This window comes from Pleurodeles waltl, chromosome 3_1 (genome assembly GCF_031143425.1).
Source record: "Pleurodeles waltl isolate 20211129_DDA chromosome 3_1, aPleWal1.hap1.20221129, whole genome shotgun sequence".
Taxonomy (NCBI): Eukaryota; Metazoa; Chordata; class Amphibia; order Caudata; family Salamandridae; genus Pleurodeles; species Pleurodeles waltl.
The window spans coordinates 789063070-789083354 of record NC_090440.1 but is presented as its reverse complement, the minus strand read 5'-3'; positions in this window follow the sequence as shown (position 1 = coordinate 789083354).

The window sequence follows — 20285 nt, the reverse complement described above, 5'->3', positions numbered from 1 at the left end:
TATGGTCATACTGTTGTGGCCTCTCTGCTATTCCATCCATCCTTTTCTTCTGCACATGTGATACCTTATTTATGTTTATTTCCTCCCAATGGACTTTATGTCAATAAAATGCAAGGGATAACGGAAGTGACACACATTTTGCCACCCACAAGACCACAGAGTAGACCCCTTGACCAGCTGCTAGTCCTTCAACATCCTTCTGTTTGCTGCTGAGGATTGGATACTATGACAATTAAACATTTCCTTTCTGTTTGTTGGGTCGGAAGTCATTCACATGGCATCCCTGCACTGAGTGCCCCAGCTTCAACACTATCTGAATCTCTGGTCTCATTTTTGTAGTCATGAGTGAACATGGAGCATGTGTGTGCACCATGACACAGGCCTGTCTCACAGATTGTGGTCTTGTTGGACCAGGAGGGTGCCCAAAGCACTACCTTCATAGTAGTAAAAGGTTACTGCTTTTACCAGGGGTTATGTAGGCAGCATACCGTGTAGAGATCAGTATGAGAGACAGGCCTTTACCTCTGTCACTTGAGTGAGGCCTACAGGCCTGCTCTTGTAAAGTTTTGCTGGTGCGTGCTTAACTCACCTTTGCCCTATTTCAAGTTAGTATGTAACACTGTGGAGCACGTGTGTGGTGGCATGCATGCGCTGGGGGTATGTTTGTCTGTGAGCGGTACAGTATATTGAAAACTCTGGGGTCCATGTTGGGAGACCAAGGGCTGACTGGAGGAGCAGGAGGAAGTAGAGGATTCCCCCCAGAGAGATTTGTGGATTGCTGTATTCCTGAGAGCTAGATGGGAGACACACTTGAGGAAGGAAGAGCCACCCTATTCAGTACACTTCAAAGGGTAACCTCTGATTCTGAGAGAGGTGACTGGAAAGGGGTCTTGGCACATCTTACAAAGGAGATTGGGCTGATAATTGATTAATTAAAAGTAGGGCTGGGGCCTTTGATAACCCTTTGATGCACACATCAATGTGGCTGTTATCCATCTGTAAACCTCTAGTCACACCCATGGCGTGTGTTGTGGGGCTATCAAAGGTGGTCACTCCTTCTGTGGCAGACTGTTTTCTGGAGGAAGAGCAAGACAGAGGAGAGAGCACATCACAAGGAAGCAGACCCTAGCACAAAATTCAAAGACTCAGGCATGAAATCACATTTTGTTTCTGCAAATGGACTGCAAGAAGAGGGGCTTGAGGCCCACAAAATTGTGCCAGTATGGCTGTCTGTTGAGGAGGAGAAGCTCTGTAAGGCTTCTACCTGTGACCAGGACTTGGGGGTAAGGTCTGCTCGTCCCTCATCTGGCTGAGGGCACCTCATCCAGGGAAATCCAAGACCACCTGCCCTGGAGACTGGAGTACCAGGGCCTGCTTGTTTACCAAAACCACTGCACCATTTGAAAAAGAAGAGAGCTCTTGGAGGGAACAATGTCCACTGAACAGTCCTGGTGAGTAGATCCCCATAGGGAGGTGTGAGAAAATGGCTGCTGCACCATTGGTGCCATTGCACATGGGCAGGTTAAAGTCGTGACCACATATGCCAGACAGGGCTCCCATGGAAAGTGCATTACTACTATGCCAATCAAAGCCGTAGCCTGTGTGTGGAATAAATAAAGTTGGTGACCCAGTATGCCAGAGGGGGCCGTCGTTAAGAGGGCATTACTGTTGTGCCGATCAGCACGTAGTCAGTATGTGAAGTAAGTTGTCAACCCCCTGATGCTGGTGCAGGGGCACAATAAAGAGCAAGGACCTTTACCTGGTTTCACTGATGCCAAGAGGGATGGTCACTGTGGTGATCTGTGAGTTCCTGACTGAAGCATCAGAACCTGAGTGATTATCCTCCCACATGTGAGTGAGATCAGAGAAACTTATTGCATCGTTGGAGGGAGCACCACGGATGGCCAGCTGCTGCTGTGGCAAAGCTGAGTGTGTCACTTACCACGGGCAGCTGCTGCAGACCTCCCCGACGTCAGAGTATGGAATACTCCAGGGGACTCCAGTACAGCAACCTCAGCAGGATCGGGTAAGACTGATCACTGGGCCAAAGGGCCTAGACCAGCCTCATAGACTTTTGAAGAGTTGGAGTGGGACTCCTAAGACTTGGACTTCTAGTGGGGCATAACCTGAATGTTCCCTGTCACGAATGGGGAATAATCACAACCAGTAAAGCGAGGGAGGGGGTACTTATGGATCTGCCTATCTAACACTAGAGTACTGACATAAGGAGAAATCTGTGTATTATTTCTGTGTGCCGTATTTTTCTTGATGGTTGTATATGAATACTCCTTTTTTCATAAAATCAAGTATTTGACTGGACAATCACTTTGTGCTGCTATTGCATGTATTTTGATTTGTGAGCCTGTGTATACACCTGCATCTCCCCCTAGATCTATGCTACTACTCTGAGTCAAGGGCTGAAGTGGTGCTGAGCCCAGCTGCTGAGGACTTATACCTGGTCAGGCCCCCGACATCGGAAGTAAAAGGTCTCAACCCCCCATTGTTAGGTGCAGTAGCGCCTGCTTGCCCTATGGAAGGATTTCTGATACCTTTTTTCTCACTGCCTTCATGAACCCTGAAACAGGAGTAGCAAGGGAGAATCCAAAAGTACCCTGGGAAAAGCAATTTCCCACACCTTTCAAAATGATGTTTTGTAGCAGGATATCACTAAAAGTGTGCTGCATGTCAATGTTCCACACACCTAAAACATTCGATTTTTTTCTTTAAGGGCCCTGTTGCTTGCTCTTTGACAAACTATACCTTTTTTAGGACCCAAATCTTTTATTTTTCTCTTAGCTTGCTAAAATGCCATGTACAGGCTTCGTTTCTTCTCCACATACATTTCCCTAACACAGGACATAGATCGCTCAACCAAATAGGCTACGAGTGCTGCCTTCTCAAACATCAGATTTTTAGTTAACTACAGCTTACTTTGAGCTGGCGACGACCATTTGTTTTTCCCTCATACCTTGTTGTACATATTACTGCTCAAATCCGCAGTTCTTGTCGAAAGATCTCACAATAGCTGGGCAGACATCCACAACAGTGCATCCGTTACATACAAGCATAAAACAGCGCCTTTCCATCACGACAGTCATTTTTCACAGTTTATCTAATCTGGACACGGCTTGATCAAAATATTTCAATCTCCTGCAATATCATGCATGCAGCCGAAGGCAAGTCCTCTAAAAATGTTGTGCCACTATAGTGCTGGACAATTCAAAATCGTGGGCAAATTATTTCCTGTAGACATTTTAAGTTATGTTATCTATCAACTGTTTATGTATGTGTCAAACTCTTCCATCTATTCCAAATTTAGTATAGGCGAATCCATAGGAACTTGGAAAAAACGTATTGAGGGTTTGCATAGACTGATGCTTAAATGCACTGTGTCCTGATCTCTGCTACAAGCCACTAATCAAAGTGCAATGGAATACAATATAATTCTCTTCTAGAATGTTAATGTCAGAGATTCACCTGCACCAACTAAGTACTAAATAGCCTAGACAGATAGACTCAAGCTGCAGTTATCTTTTGCCTGTGACTCACCAACCACAGCTGATGCCCTAAAACTTGTCTGCCGACGTGTGTTCCTTCCTTTTGATGGTGGCCCCCCTTAGATTCCAGCTAATGCATTGCTTTTGTTGGTAATGCTCTGTAGTTGTCTGATGCACTTCTTGACCACATCACAAGTTGTGCATTGCTCTAGGGTTTGCACATACCATTGGCCCAAGGGTGTGATGGTGTTTTTGTTGATATCCTGCACAAACTTGCCACATGAGAAGATACAGTTCATCCCTATAGCATAGGTGGGCTACACTCATATGTGGGCTTCCCAAACTCAAATCCAAGCATGCATCACTGTCCTTCACACTGTGGATCCCAGAGTGTGAAGCTCTGGAATTACGCAACTCACTCGGTAGCCGCTTCTTGGATCAATCAACAGTGAGGGCAATTCGAAGCTAAACTAGCTAGCAGATTTCTCATGAATACAGAGGCAGGTATCAGAATATGCCCACAGGTCATTTATGGCAGCCCCACAATGTAAAGAATGACTAAATATCTCTAGGAGCTCCTAATGCTCGTACTTCTACTCTTTCTATTTGCTGCAGCACAATGAAAGCTCCAAGGGTAGTTCCCTAGAAGTTCTGTGGTAGCGTAGTGACTGGTAGCATTGAAATTGAAGGGTTTCCATATTTACTGATCACAGCTTCAACCCTGCAAACCAATTTGTAGAATTCATATTCATATATTACCTGAAGATAAAGGTACTTTATATGCAGCACTCAACCAACTCAGCCTTCCATCGCAGCAACAGGCATCAGTTGATGCCTCCAGGCCCCCAAGTTCCAACCATACACTTCAGAACCACTGAACGCTCCTTGCTACTATCAGTGATGAGGATGCAATGCTGTAAAACTATTCCAACCAGAAGGATGTGAGATTAGAAATGAGTAGATGCTGTATTCTTTAGTATAATTAGTATTACAGATGGTGTGGAAAATTCCTAAAGATACATGATTAAGAAACCTTCGTCTTGTCCCGAGCGACTGGTCTATTTTCGTCAAGCTTCTCGCAGGATAGCAATTCAAGGGGGACTAAACAGGAATAGTCTCCCTAGATCTCCTCGCATCTCTATGAGAAAGGCCAACATCCTCCTTCAAAGGCCAACTCACCTTCCTTGGTGAATTACTGTGCAGCTTCTTAGGTGAACAGAAAACAGTAAAAAGGTACATATTAGATGCTCACACTTCTAGGCATATGTGTGTCTGGTTGCAAAAAGGTAGAGCCGTGCAAAATGGCCCAGCACACAGCTGCAAACTAGTTTTCCAAATTAACAATAACCTTTTGCGGGTGATATGGGGACATTGAAATCCACTGCAATGGTAGGCGGCAAACCAACATTTTAGTAAGGTGAAATGGATTGCAGCAATACATCCAATCCTCAGAGCTCTGTGGAATCTCACAGTCTGACCTCGGTGTCTAGAGGTGTAGAAACCAAAACCAGATCTGAGTATTGCTTAAATAGGGAAGTTCCCGACGGTCAAAATACCATAGCTGTTGAATTGTCGGATTGTCATTTTATATTACATTTTGCTTTTCATTTACACCCTTTGAGATAAAGAGTCTTCCACCATAAAAGAAATACTCTGACAGCACACCTCCACTTCTGAGATTTCATGAGGTTGCGTAAGAGCGCTGTGTGCTGTCAGACACTGTGCAGAAATGGGTCTCCTACATATGACCTTATGAAAAGCAAGGCCCGTGTCACAACATCAGAACACTCCAGTCTGGTGGGTGTTTACTGACTGTATACTGGAAGCCTTGCACTAGAAATGGAACAATGTGAATTGTAAACCCTATAATATCTTTCTAATCACATCGCTCAGTAAAAAAAAACAGAAGAAAAGAAAGATACCAACGTGAAAACAAAAACTAGATGTACGTTTCCCAGATGTCGCAGGCGCTTTGGCCGGCTGCCATGTGGCTTAAAGAACGGTAATGGAGCCTGATAACTTTTCCAGGAATAGAACATACCTGCCTGTCACCAGTATGCGAGCCATTAGTGATGCGCTTCGTACCATTGTGATTTCTGGCTCTTCTGACAACCTGGGCCGCTTACAATTTATTATTCTGTAATATGATGAGATTTTAAAGGTTATGCATGTTCTGCGTGTTGCGGGATACGTATGGATTTTCCTTATGGATAATTGGTGCTGCATTGAGGAATGATACATTTAGGTCATGTCACCTTTTTTTTCTTTAAACGGCGGCTATGGATTGCAGCATATACTAGTGTCAAATTCCTGATGTTATAACAATGCAACATTTTCACTGCTTAACATAATGTATCGTGTTTAGGCAGTTCCTGTAAAACCAGTGATTTTTACTTTTTACTGATAATAGCGTTAACAATTCTTTGCGCACCGTCAAAAGGGAGCACAAACAGCATGAAACACGAGGCATTCTATAGGAAGCTGTTTTATGGGAACGGACTGTTGATGAATACAGAAGTTTAGTGAGAGATGGGGTTTAAAGGGTTTTACCGATTTGAATACTTCTCTATGTGTATCAGGTTCCCTACATTGATTAATCACTTGTCTACTTCTCAACAATGAACATTGTTTTATGCATATTCACGCAAATTAGATACCGACAGTATTATGCTATGGGTCCTTTAGTAACATTTCTGACAAGCATTTAGTTTAGGTTTAAACCTTGGATACGTAGATCCTCTGGATACATGTATATACATTTTTCAAATCTAAAGTACACCAAGGGGGGAGTTGAAAATGTTCCCAAAAGCTCACATCATTAGAGCTACTGCACACCAACAAAGGTGGACTGGGTTGTGTGCATTCAAAAGCAGTAAAGTTGTTTATCCAATGAACCGGAAACACTTAATATGATTTTGATGAGCTAGCGAGACAACCTTAATTTGGTTCTTTGCGCATTTAGAGCCAGGGCAGATCGAAGATTTGATACAAGACTTTAGGGCATATTTACAAGAAAGTCGCGCATTGGTTCCAATGCACCACTTTTCTTGCACTCCCCTATCGCCGCCTAGCAACATCATGGTTGCGCCGTATTTACAATACGGTGCACTATGGTGGTCGTTAGGCCAAAAGCGTAAAAAATGTTGATGCTATTGTGGCACTTTGCAGGATTAGCGCCAGAAACTATGGGCCTAATCCTGCATAGTAAAGGGAGGTCCATTGAAAACAATGGGAGCCTAATTTTTATTGCCTGCCTTAGGCAGGCGTTACAAATGATGCTAAAAATGGCACAGATAAAGCTTGTAAATTTCACTGCGCCATTTTTATGGGCCTCCTAATGGGGGACCGCCCCCCTTGCGTACATTATGCCTGGCGCAGGCATAATGTGGTGCAAGGGGTTACAAAGTGGCGCAATGCACGCATTGCGCCACTTTGTAAATATGGCACGATGAAAAGGCCACCTTAACTCCACATTAGCATAACAAAATGAAACTAATGTGAAGCAAGGTCGTGCAAGTGGCTTGGAAATATGCCCCTTTGTTTATTTGTTTATTTTCAGGCTGTAATATGAAAATAGAAAAAGCAACAAATATCACATATATGTAACAGCACAAACTAGTACATTCTCTTCAATATACTTATGTTACACCTCATGCCCCATTGACTAAATTAGAAAAACAATAACATTTACAAATCCACTAATGTACTTTGTGAATGATTTCTTTTGGTCTCATAACTAGATTCCCTTGGCAGACTGTTTTACTTGACAAATCAGAACTATGATTTCTAACTCTTATTGTAAATAACTGTACTGGTAGTGCACTTTTGAATCACAATAGTAATTCCACCAGCCAGGTTGAAGCTACAAAACAATAATTGTCAGAGTTCTGTACAGAGGGTCATGGGGCACACAGGAGTTACTGGGCCCAACTGTGGGGGTTGAGGCCTTTTACGCCTGATGCCCTGGGCCTGACCTACTATGGATCCTTCCTGAGCAAATGTGCCAAGTACCACTTAAGCACTTCACTGTCAGTGGTAGCGCGGATCAAGCAGCAGTTACCTTTGCCTGTTACTCACCAACCACAGCTGATGCCCTAATGCAGTCCAAGGTTTCTCAGGGGAGGTAAACACAGTGGGGTGAACACAGGCTCACAACTCCTTACACATTTAGCAGCAGCAATAAATTATTCTCCAGTCAAATACTTGCTTTTATGGAAAAAGGAGTATTTATAAATGACCAAGAAGCAAAATGCATCATTCAGAAAAAATACACTCAGGGCTCTACTGTTTTATACCGTGCCCCTGAGTCCCACTCCCCTCTCCAAGGGGTAATGATTATTACCCATTCACTATAGGCAACATTCAGTTTAAGCCGCATTATTAGTCCAAGTCTCAGGAGTCCCACTCTGACTCTTTAGCTAAGTTAAAAGTATTTGAGCGCTGCAGCACTATCTGGCATGCAGATTTCCCCGTGGCCATCTTGCCTGTCGGTTAGTCTTACCCTCACCTACAGGAACACAGCAACCAGAATCTCTGAGTGCACTCCCTTCATTGGCACCAAAGCTGCCTCCGGTAAGTTTTTGAGGTGGGTGGCCTGAGAGGGCTTTTTTTTGGATGTCTATGAGCTCCTCACATGGTTTCTGTAGCAGTAGAGGATTGGGGGTTCTTGATACTCCTTTTATTCTGGTACGTTTCTTCAGTTCACCCCTATTGGTAGGGCTGTGATGCTCCTGGTGCTTGTCCTCAGTCAAGGCTTGGGCCCATTCTGGTCAGCATAGCGGCCTCCTTCCTCTGATGACGGTCTCCAACAGACCATGGTCCTTGCCTTGCCCCAGTGCCCAGCCCTGGCATCTAGGGTCACCGTTCCTCCTCTGTGCACAGGCTACAGCCTGATCAGCACAGCAGTAATGTTTATGGCAGCCCCTTCTGGCATATGGGTGTGCCACCTTGGTCCCGCTCACAGACTATGGCCCAATCAGCACACCTCCAATATTCACGGCAGCTCCACTTTACATCCTAGGTCACCAGCTTGGCAACTGCACACAGACAATGACCCTTTTGGTGCAGTAACAGTTACAGCTCACTTCACAGCAGCCCTCCTCTGAGGTTGCTGACTTTTCCTTGTATGCAGGCCATGACTTGATCGGTGCAGCTGCTGTTTTTCTCACACCTCGTTACAGGGATCTAATCGCCAGGATCCCCCACTGGTCCTTGTTCCCACCAACGCTCTCCTCTCCCTCACAGGGTAAAATGGCCTTGACAAGCAACCAGGTGCTGGTACTTCAGGTTCCAACGGCAGGTGGTGTTGGTTTCCCTGGATGATATCCCCTATCCCTGCTGGGAGACTGGCAGGCCTTGGACCCTGGTCAAAGGCAGGTATCTTGCGGAGCTTCCCTTCCTCAAACAGCTCATCTGGCTCCTTAGCAGTTGACAGTTTCAAGGGCCTCGAACTTCCCTTCTTATAGTCCATCTCCAGAAACCAAATGTGATGTAGAGCCTGAGACATTAAAGTTTGCGTTAAGGGTCGGTTTGGTTTTGAAGTGCCCTCTCCTCTGCCCTGCGCTTCCTCCAGGAAGCAGTCTGTCACAGCAGGAGCAACTCCAAATCTGACAGCTCCAAAGCAAAAGCCAGGGGAGTGACTAGAAATGCACACCTGAGTGTCAGGCAGTGTATCAAAAAGTTTCCCAAGGGCCTCAGTCCTACATTTTATGATTCTATTATCAGCTTAATCTCCTTCCTGAGGTGTGCCCAGGTCATCCCAATTATCTTTCTCTGAATCACAGAGCACCCTTTAAAGTGAGCCTGGCTCTCATTTCCTTCAGTGTGTCCTACCCACCTTGCAGGAGTGCAGCAACACACACATCTTTCTGGGGTATTCCTCTACCTCCACCTCCTCATGTGCACCCTGTCAGCCCTGGTCTCCCAAAATGGACCTCAGGCACCCAGCACATGCGCATAACATACACATGCTGAACAAGACAACATCCTTTACGTTTTTTAGCATTCGCAGGCGCATATACACCCAGCTTGGATGACATTGAGAATTACATTTCAAAGCTGCAGGGTGGGAGCAGAGAAGCTGCACCCCGCACGTATGGCTTTAAAATAATTACCAATAACCAACATATTTCCAGTGGACTAAATTCAACACTCTATCAGTTCTAGTATTTTGCAAAATCTCCAAGCTAAGTCAACTGAAGACACTGAAGTACCACTATAAAATTATTTTCATGTACACTTTCAATAACTTCTCCGTGATGAGACCTAACCAAGGACAACAACTAAAAAACCTTTTGCACACTATTCAAATCAAAGAAACTGATTTTCAAGACTTTCATAAAATAAATTATAAAATAATATGTATAGTCTAGACCTTAGGAGCATCATGGTAATCACCAAGTGCTCTCATATTGCAAAGAATCCTCTGCCTGGCTCTAAGATCTAGCAAGGAAGGAAGGAGTCTGTACCTGTTTGTCCAGTCACCATTAGGTGCTTCATCAAGAATTTATGGCCAAAAACAGGGCCAGTTTTAGGGCTGCTGGCATCCAGTGTAACAGTCTTTTTTACCCCCTCCCCAATGACCTTTTTCTCAGATTCCCCCACTACCACTCGGCAAAATGCCCCTATCTCCCTATAGCCACTCACTCTCTCACATACATTTAATTTGTTTTAAAGCACTGGCAAAGGCCGGTTCTACTAATCCACCCAGCTAGCCACATAAAATACAGATCTGTTCATTGCAGCAGGCATACTAGCCCTCTGCGCTACTTTATGGTGAGTCAAAACTGCTACTAGACAAAACGTTGATCTCTCTAGCAGGAACATTAATCACAAGAGTCCTCTCAACATTTTTATTGCTGCCCGAAAGCTGGAGCACAAGGAACTCTGCAGCAGGTGCTTGTATATAATAAGCTATTACTAATCAAAGCCCCCCCCCCCAGAGGTCACCGCCCCTCTCCAGGTCGGCGCCCAGTTATCCCCCACTGGTCGCACCCACCTAAAGTTGACCCTGGTCAAAAGGGTAACGCACAAAATAGACTATGATCATATATCTGGATGGGAATACCATTGCAAATGGCGGCCATCTGGAGCGTATTTAACAACAAGACTAATGTCACCCTATAACTATGTCAGATCGTGCCTGTAGGTCATCCTGTGGACTCAATAAGGTTCCTGGGCTGTATTGTGATATCACTTTACAGTAGCTTATCAGATTCTGCTAAACCATGGATTGGTCTCCAGATATAAGGGTGCTGTTCCTGTTTTATGAGCCTTCGATCATATGCTCCTAATATTGCTGTCATTCTTTATCAGGTTAGTTTTGGTTTCCTCAAAAGAGCTGGACAAGTGCACATGCCAACTATCTGCGGCCATATGCCATCCTCAAAATTAGGGATGTGCAAAATTATTATAATTTCCTTTTTGTGCATTTATAAGAAATTTCAGAGAAAAATGTATAAAATTACGCAAAATGCAAGTCTGGCATTCTGCAATATATGTTTGGATGAAATGGTGCACTTTGTACACAAAATGTGCAAAAAATACAAGTGCAGTGAACAGGAGCCGCTAGTGCTCTGTCAATTTACATTGTTCCAGTGCTCCTGCAACATGATTTTTACCTGAACAACCCCCAATTATGCCAAGTGACGTAATCACATAATTTTACATATAAAGCATAATGTAAAATGCTGAAAATGATGCGAAGTAAATTACTTACAACACGTCCAAATGCTATATAGGGAATAACTCAGCATGACTGTGGTAGATGAAAGTGACTTAATTTTTGTCAAGTCCAGTCAATCTTTCTGTACCTATGCTTGCATTGAATTGTCACTAATGACTACATTTATGTTTATCATTCGAATTAACAGAACCACCTGTCATAGCAGGGTGAAACGGTCAAGATCACAACAGCAGCTGGTTAGAAAGCTTGCCCAGATGTGGGTCCCGTGCTCACTGTGCCACTGGATTCAAGCTAGCCTGGCTGATGAAGTTTGATACCCTGAAACCGGTCCCAGGATGCTTGTTTCTGATCCAGGGAGAACCTGGCCTGGCATTTCATGCTAGACTGTTTTCATGGGGAACAGGATCAAGACTGGTTTGTATATGGCTGGGTCCAAACTGGGGTGGCATGGTGAGCAGAAGAACGATTGATTAAACACAGATCTGTGACTGGGATGAGTGTTTGAGATGTTTCAGCACTCCGTCCATCATCCTTTTGTGTTGGTAATGTTGCCCTAAGTGGGAAGGGTATGCCCAGATGTGGGTCCGTGCTGACTGTGCCACTGGATTGAAGCTAGCCTGACTGATGAAGGGTGATACCCTGAAAGCATTCCCAGTATGCTTGTTTCCGGTCTAGGGAGGACCTGGCCTCGCAGTTCAGGTTGGACCGTTCCCATGGGGTACAGGGTCAAGACTAATTTGCCAATGGCTGGGTCCAAACTGGAGTCCAAACTTCATGGCGGTTTGAACCGCAATGAAAAGGCTGGCGGTAAGGGGAGTCGCGGGGCCCCTGGGGGCCACTGCACTGCCCCTGCCACGGCCCCATGCAGCTTTTCACTGTCTGCACGGGCCGTTTGGAGCCAGCTCCTGTGTTGCGGCTGTGATCCCCGCTGGGCCGCCGGGCGGAAACCAGTTTTCGCCCCGCCGGGCCAGCGGGGATCTCATAATGGGTGTGGCGAGAGTGCGGCCGCATTGGAGGCCGCCCGGCGTTCCAACCTTGGCGGGAGGCTTCAGCCGCCCGCCAAGGTTGTAATGAGGGCCTATGTGATCACAAATACCTCTGTACCATATATACTGACGAGCAACATCCATAAACTTGATTTAGGCCCAATGTCCAGAACGCCATCTAAAAGTTAAATATTATTTTGCATTGCAGTGTGTACGTCCCTGTAATACCCTGTCCTCTTGTGAAGAACCATAATCATTTATAAATACAGTAATATTTGCGTGTATATTTTTAGTAGGTACGAGTCTTCAAGTAGGAACCGAATTAGGCAGACCAATCGGCTCCAATTTCCGGGAACACCGTCTGCTGGCAGGCACTGTTGACCTCTAGTCACCACAGAACGGAGCTGAAATCGACCCGGAAGTAAAAAGGTCCTGTAACGTCTTCTGTCAGTCCACCGAACCATCTAAGACTCCCCCAAGAGAATCATTTTAAAGTTTAAAGATGTTCTTAAAGAATGAACTAATAATCGGGTCCATCTGGTCTGCATCTCTATGCTCTGCAGGGGATTCAGTGCACGCTTTGAAATAGTTCTGCACATTCCATGGGCATTTCTGCAATTTTTTAACATCACAAAGCATTCTCACTTTGTGGCGTGATGACTGCTGTAATGTCCAAGGTTCCGAAAGTCGTAGTTATTTTACAAAATGAACTTAGTATATAGCCAAAGTGCTTGCTTAGCACCCCTGATTTCCTCTCACACAATTGGCAGATTATCACACAACCAACAAGGGTATTTTTCCTCACGAGGTGCAATATCCAGCATTCACATATTTATTACTGATCTTTAAAATGGGTCGTGTACACCCCAAGTTATGAACTATGGAACACAGACACCCACTTTTAGTCTACAGTTCACTCTTTTACCACAGTATGATCCAGGACAACTTTTTTTCATCTCCCTGTGTCCTATATGGGAAAACCTATATCCAGCCTCAAACCCAGTATTATGTACTAAATGAAACCCATTACATTTCCATTCTTTGTAAGCATTACCTTCACGATAAAATATATTTGCCACATTTTAATTGTGTAGAGTTCTTTAATTCAGCACACGTTTTGTCACAATCTCTACACACCTCAATAGTTCTTCAGATGATACAGCACATTACAACAAATATAGACTAATCTCTGGACTTCCTCAAAACTATGCCAGTAAAACCTGGATTACTCTTGGCAAAGTGTCACATGGCAGCATTCAAACCTTGCAATAGCTTCACATTTCCTTCTCAGAAAAGTGGTTCCACCACGAAATTCTTTAAAGTAGCTTCCTATTTAAAACATTATAGTACTGACTGCTGTGTTAAGAACAGGCTTACTACTGCCACTAGTACAAAGATCCTGACCTGCAACAATGCTGGTCCAAGCGGTAAACTGGATGAATCATGAATATGATTGCAAAATCGCTACTGTTTCAGAAAACAGGTTATTTGGTATCCACCCAGAACCGAAAGAGATTAAGGAGTCAAACGGTGCTATGTTCCAATTCTTTACATCATTCCTTAACCCACACTGTTATTGCCCACTTTTATTAGCTACCTTATATGCACTCCTTGCGCAGAAATCATGTCTGCACCCTCTATAATTCATCTTCATAAGCTTGGGTTGGGATAGCAATACTCCTGGGGTATGTAATACACAGTCACATGACTGAACATATCATGCCCACAACCTTGCTGCTATGCCCCTCCCCACACTCAACAATAGTAATAAATAGAGAGAGAAATTGCAATATATATATATATATATATATATATATATATATATATATATATATACCCAACAAAACAACGCGCTCTGTCTGGGCTCAGGCGGCCAGAGAGAAGTGGTGCGTAAACCGGCGGAGCAAGGCAGTATATAATCCAAATAGAAGAACGTCAAATGAAAACGCACACTCAGGACATCCAGAAAAGTAAATAAAGGTGGCGAGTTTCATGAACAACACAACATGTTTCGGCTGTCCCTGCAGCCTTGATGACATGCACGTAACGCTGATATGCCCCTGCTATGTCGTTGTCAATTCTCAGACGTATTAAGTGATCTGGGGAGACATTTTAAATGCATGTGGTGGACACTGGTCCCAGCTACATGATGTCTTCTCTGAAAAGGGGATGCTTGGTATCACACATTTCATATTAATAAACCCTCACTGATACCAGTGAGGGATTTATTAATAACTACACCCAGAGGGCATCTTAAAGGTGCCCCCTGAAAACCTACCAGTTACTAGTGGGTTGACGGAGTGGTCCTGACCAGTTCAGCCACCACAGATGAGTTTCTGGCCTCCCAATGTGAGAGCCAGTGCTCTCGAGGGCCAGAGACAAAAGCCTGCACTGGGTGAGGGTGTTCTCACCCAGGCAGGATGGACATTTCAGGGTGGGAAGCTTCAAAGGCCTGGCCTCCTTTGTAATGCAACCCAAGTCTCTCGAGATGGTAGAGATAACCAACCACCCTGTCCTGACCCAATTTTGATGGCAGCACAGGTGGGAAAATTAGGCAGATTAGGAGGTGTGTCCCCTTCATGCCAGTCCCACCCTTAACGTGGACAAACCAAAGTAGATACTACTTTTTGAATTCCTCCATCTTGTTTGAAAGGAATTAGGCCACTACGGTTAGGGTTATGGTCACTTCCCTGCAGAAGTGGTCATAGAAAGGATGTAGTCACCCTAAAGGTGGGCAGCCCATTGGCTACCGCCTGGCACTCCCTGTAATGTCCCTAAATTGAGTTTTTAGGTGGCTCCCCTGAGACCTTGAACTGAGATCCTGATGACCTAAGAAGGCAAGGATAAAAAAGAGTTGCACCCGCAGAAGAGGAAAAGAAGAAGCAGCTGATCATGCCGGACTTCCTGCTGACCTCAAAGGACTCTGCCCAAGAAGCCAACTCTTCCTGCCTCCCATAAAGACTCAAGTCTCCTGTGAGCAGCGGACCTGCTCTGCTACAAAAACTCCAAGGAAAAGACACTGCAGCTGCTGGAACCCCAAAGACCCGCCAATGGTGCAAACACGGTTCCCCAGCTGCCCAGAAACGGAGTCCATCTTGGATTCACCTGAGACACCTGCTGCTTCTGCAGACAGGCCCCCTTTCCCGCTTCCTTGGGGTGAGAGAAAACCCTACACCTCCAGCATCAACTGCACCCTTTGCCCCTGACCTGATCTGATGGGCTCATTGATGCAAACGACGTCCCTGGCTCCTAAGAGCTTGAGTCCACCCTTGGTCCACCCCTGCCGGACTCCCCGATGACACTTACACCCTCAGTGGATCCCCTGACCACAAGTGCTACCGGATGAGAAAACATGATGCCTAAGGACACTCCTACATCTGTCGCCCCTGGGCCCTGTAGCAGTGGACCAAAGGTGCACCTACGTCCCAGAGGACCCTAACTACCTGCTTGTTGTCCCTGACTGGCTTTCTAGCTAGTGCTTGCAGCCTGTTTTTTACGAAGTCCAACTCCCATAGACAATCATTGGGCACCTGACGTCTTACTACACCCCTGCTCCCGGCCGACCCAGTGTTGCCTGGTGTAACCTGATGGTGTGGTACTGAACAATGCTCAGTACTTGCCTTTGCTCCCTGAGCACAACTTTGTTAGTCATTGTTAACGCTGTGTGTGCTGAACATAGTTTTCCTCTATTGGATAACATTGAGAGAACTCTGAAAATTGCACTATGTTGATTTCTGAAGCTGCAAAGTATTTATGCTTAAAAGTCTACTTACCTAATTTCGAAGTTCTTGGGTTTGAAAAATATATAAAAATAATTGCTATTTTTCTAAAATGGTCTTGGATTTATTCTTTGAGTGTGTGTCTTATTTATTACCTCTTTCAGTACAACAAATGCCTAGCACTACCCTCTGATAAGTCTAACTGCTCACCCACACTACCACAAAATAGAACATTAGTCCTATCTACTTTTACCTCTGAAAACCACTTGGGGATTCAATGGACTCTCTGCTGAGTTTATTCTTCTTTATAGTACAAAACATGGAGAGCCAGCTACCTACACACACACAAACACTCACACACCCACTCACAGATGCACTCAGACACTCACTCAGACCCTCATGCACCCAATGACAGACCCACTGAGAGACTCAAGCATCCACTTACAGATCTACTCACTCACCCACTGACAGAACCACTCAGACACTCTCACAGACTTACAGACCTACTGAGACATTTATTCACTCACTCACACACTCACTCTCAAAGGTTAGTGGTTACAGTTAGGAAATACAATTTTTAAAAAAGTTAGAAATTCACTTAAAAACCAAAGGTTGCAGGGATATTATAGTTAGGAAACAACATTAAAAACCCCTAGAAATTCACTGAAAAAAACAAATGCTACAGGGATATCATAGTTAGGAAATAGAATAAAAAACTTTAGAAATTCACTCAAACTTTAAAAAAAAAACACCCACACTCACTGGATGATGTCATCAGTGATGTCATTTGAGATGTCAAAAGTGATATCATCATTGATGTCATTGACAATGTCATGAGTGATGTAATATGTCAGGTCATAAGCAGTGCATTGCGGAGGCGTAACTATAACTGCTGAATTGCACTGGTTTTGTATGAGTGAAATGTGAGCCTAACTATAACGTCCCTGTAACCTTTGTTTTTTTCAGTGAAAATATATATATACTGATAAAAAACAAAGGTTAAAGTGATTTTACACTTAGGTTTTGAAATAAGATAAAAACAAATGTTTTTAAAAAGAACAATAAAACACTGAAATCCACCAGGTACAGTTTAATGATCTAACTATAACTTGCCCCCGCACCATGTCCTGCTTATGATCTCACATATTATTTCATTCATGACATGGTAAATAACATTATTGGTGACATCACTGAGGACATCTCAAATTACATCATTGATAACAAAACTGATAACATCATAGTCATATACAGCATAGAGGTATTGAGTGTACGCATGTGAGACCATAGCAAGGATGTACTGTAAGCCCTGAAGGCAAGCATGATTGCGCATTTTGAAAGTTATATGGTACATCATTTATCAATCACAAAAATGTAGTATTACAGCCTGTTAAACAAGATAAAGGCAGAGCACACCTAATATGGGTTGTAGAGGTAGGCTTGAAAATAGGTCAAGACTTAAAGCCAAAGCCTGTTCCAAAACACATGTGTGGAAGTCTAAGTCTTCTCTTTAAATAGATTATACACCTGTAGATATTTGGGCATGTGCCCATTTCAACTAGTTACAAAATAGGTGTAGGAAATTGCTCTAAACAAATTCTATGTATCAAAGACAATTATAAAGTGTGCATGTTTATTTCCATAACTTTGCTCAAGATTTTCATGCACTGGAAATTGTTAATTAATGCAGACTTTAGGGTTGTCCTACTTAGAGGTTGTGTCTCTTTCACTGGGTTTGTAAGCATGGTCCTAAGGTTGTACACCACTATGCCCATCTCAGGAACGTGTGTGGAGTATTTTACTAAATTACAGAGTGTTGTCCATAGGGCCTGGAAGACAGTTTCTTTACAGTGTCAAATGTATACGTCAGCCTCTTAACTTGAAATCGCAGGTCTTAGTTAGTCTTTAAGTGGGTAATCCCTTTAAAGTTTATAGAAAATTGTGTGTGAATTACTTCAAGGCCACAAACCCTATAAGATGGTTTCACAATGAATGAATGATGTTACTAGTGATGTCACCGATTATGTAATTTGAGAAATCATCAGTGATTTGATTTAACATGTCACAAGGGATGTGAGATCATAAGTAAGGCCTAGCAGGCAGCAATTTATAGTTAGTGCAGTAAACTATAACTGGTGAGTTTCAGTGTTTTGTGGTTCTTTAAACATTTGTTTTTACCTTATTTCAACCCCAATATATAACGTAACTTTAACATAAATTCCTAGGTTTTATCATAGGCTAAAATCTTATTACCATACCTAACTATAATGTCACTTTGTTTTTTTCAGTTTTTTAAGGTAAAGTGAGATCTTATTTTCACACCATACTATAGCATCACTTTAACCTTTGTTTTTTGCAGTACATTTCTGGTATTTTTTAATCATATTCATCCGACTCCAAAACTGAGCAAAGCTTCTGGCCGTGCAGTGCAGGGGGTTGCCTGCAGGACCTGGTCTGTGCCCAACGCCCCTGGAAATGGCTATTCCCCGCCGCGCACTGCCATTGCCTGTGCATGGTGGTCGGATGAGTCCAAAGCCTGGCCAACCTACAGCCCTTGTGGCCAACCCACCACTGTGCAAGGCAAAAGGCAATTAATGGCAAGGGGTTGGTTGCTGCCATTTTATAAAGTTATAAATTTAACAATGCTTACGCTATTTACACGTAGTCCCAAAAATTGCCATGTACACCTCATAATGTCTATTCTTGCCACATTACACAAACATCTATTAACCCACTTTCATGCTACATGTTACGCCACTCCACTCCTCGCCTTTACACTATATGCCACTCCACTGTACGTCGCTGCACTATATGCCACAATAATTTACTGTACGCCACTCCACTCTACCTCACTCCACTCTATGCCACTCCACTCTACACCACTGCACTGTACACTGTTACACTCTCAGGCACTCCAATCTACACCACTCCACTATACGCCCTTCCACTCTATGCTACTGCATTCTACGCTATTCCACTGTACGCAAATCCACTCTGAGACTGCACTCTACACTATTCCACTCTATACCACTCCACTGTATGCCATTCCAATGTACGCCACTCCACTCTATTAGCATTCTTTGTACACTATTTAACTGTACACCACTCCACTCTAGGCTAATACACTCTACTCTACTGTACTCCAGTCCACGCCACTCCACTCTACACTCTAGCACTATGTGGCACTCCACTCTACACCACTCTACTTTATGCTACTACCCTCTACAATATTCCACTGTATCTAACACCACTGTATGTCACTCCACTCTATAGCACTCCATTCCACACCATTACACTCTATGCCACTCTACTCTATGCTGTTACACTGTGCGTCACTACAATCTACCCCACTACATTCTATCCAACTCCACTCTACACCACTCAACTCTATGCCACTCCAATCTGTGCTGTTCCACTGTACTGCACTACACTGTACTTCACTCCACTTTACTTTACCCCACTGTACACCACCCCATTCTATGCTAGTTCACTCTACCCCTTTTCACTCTACGCCACTCCATCCTACCCCATTCCAGCGTATGCTATTGCACTGTACAACAATCCACTGTACAACAATCCACTCTATGTATGCCACCCACTCTGTACCACTTCACTCCATTATTCGACTGTGTGCTACTACACTGTACCTCACTCCACTCTACATCATTTCACTCCACTCTACAGCACTGCACTCTACAACACTCAATGATGTTCCACTGTAGCACGTCCACTCTACACCACTCCTGTCTATGCCACTACATTGTATGCCACTACATTTTACACCAATTCACTCTATGTTATTCCACTGTATGCCACTCAACTTTATGCCACTTTAATATGTACTATTCCATTATAAACCACTCCACTCTTTGCCACTCTGCACTATCCCACTCCACTCTATGCTGTTCCACTGTATGCCACTCCAGTCTACACCACTCCACTGTCAGCTCTATGCTATTCCACTCTATGCTGTTCCACTGTACACAAATCAACTCTATGCCACTCCACTCTCTGCAATTCCACTCTACGCCATTTCTGCCCCACTCCTCTCTACGCTGTTCCACTCTACGCCAATCCACTCTGTTATTCCACTGTATGCCACTATAGTCTGCCTCACTCCACTCCACGTTATTTCACTTTTCCCCCTTCACTCTGCACCACTCCACTCGACCCCACTCCAGTGTATGCTATTGCACTGTACACCACTCCCCTCTATGCCTCTCCATGTATGCCACTCCACTCTATACCACTTCACTCTATGTTGTTCTACTGTATGCCACTACACTGTACCTCACTCCACTCTACATCAGTCCACTCTACTCTACGCCACTGCACTCTACACCACTCCATGCTATTCTATAACAGGTTGTCCACTCTACACCACTCGAGGCTACTCCACTAC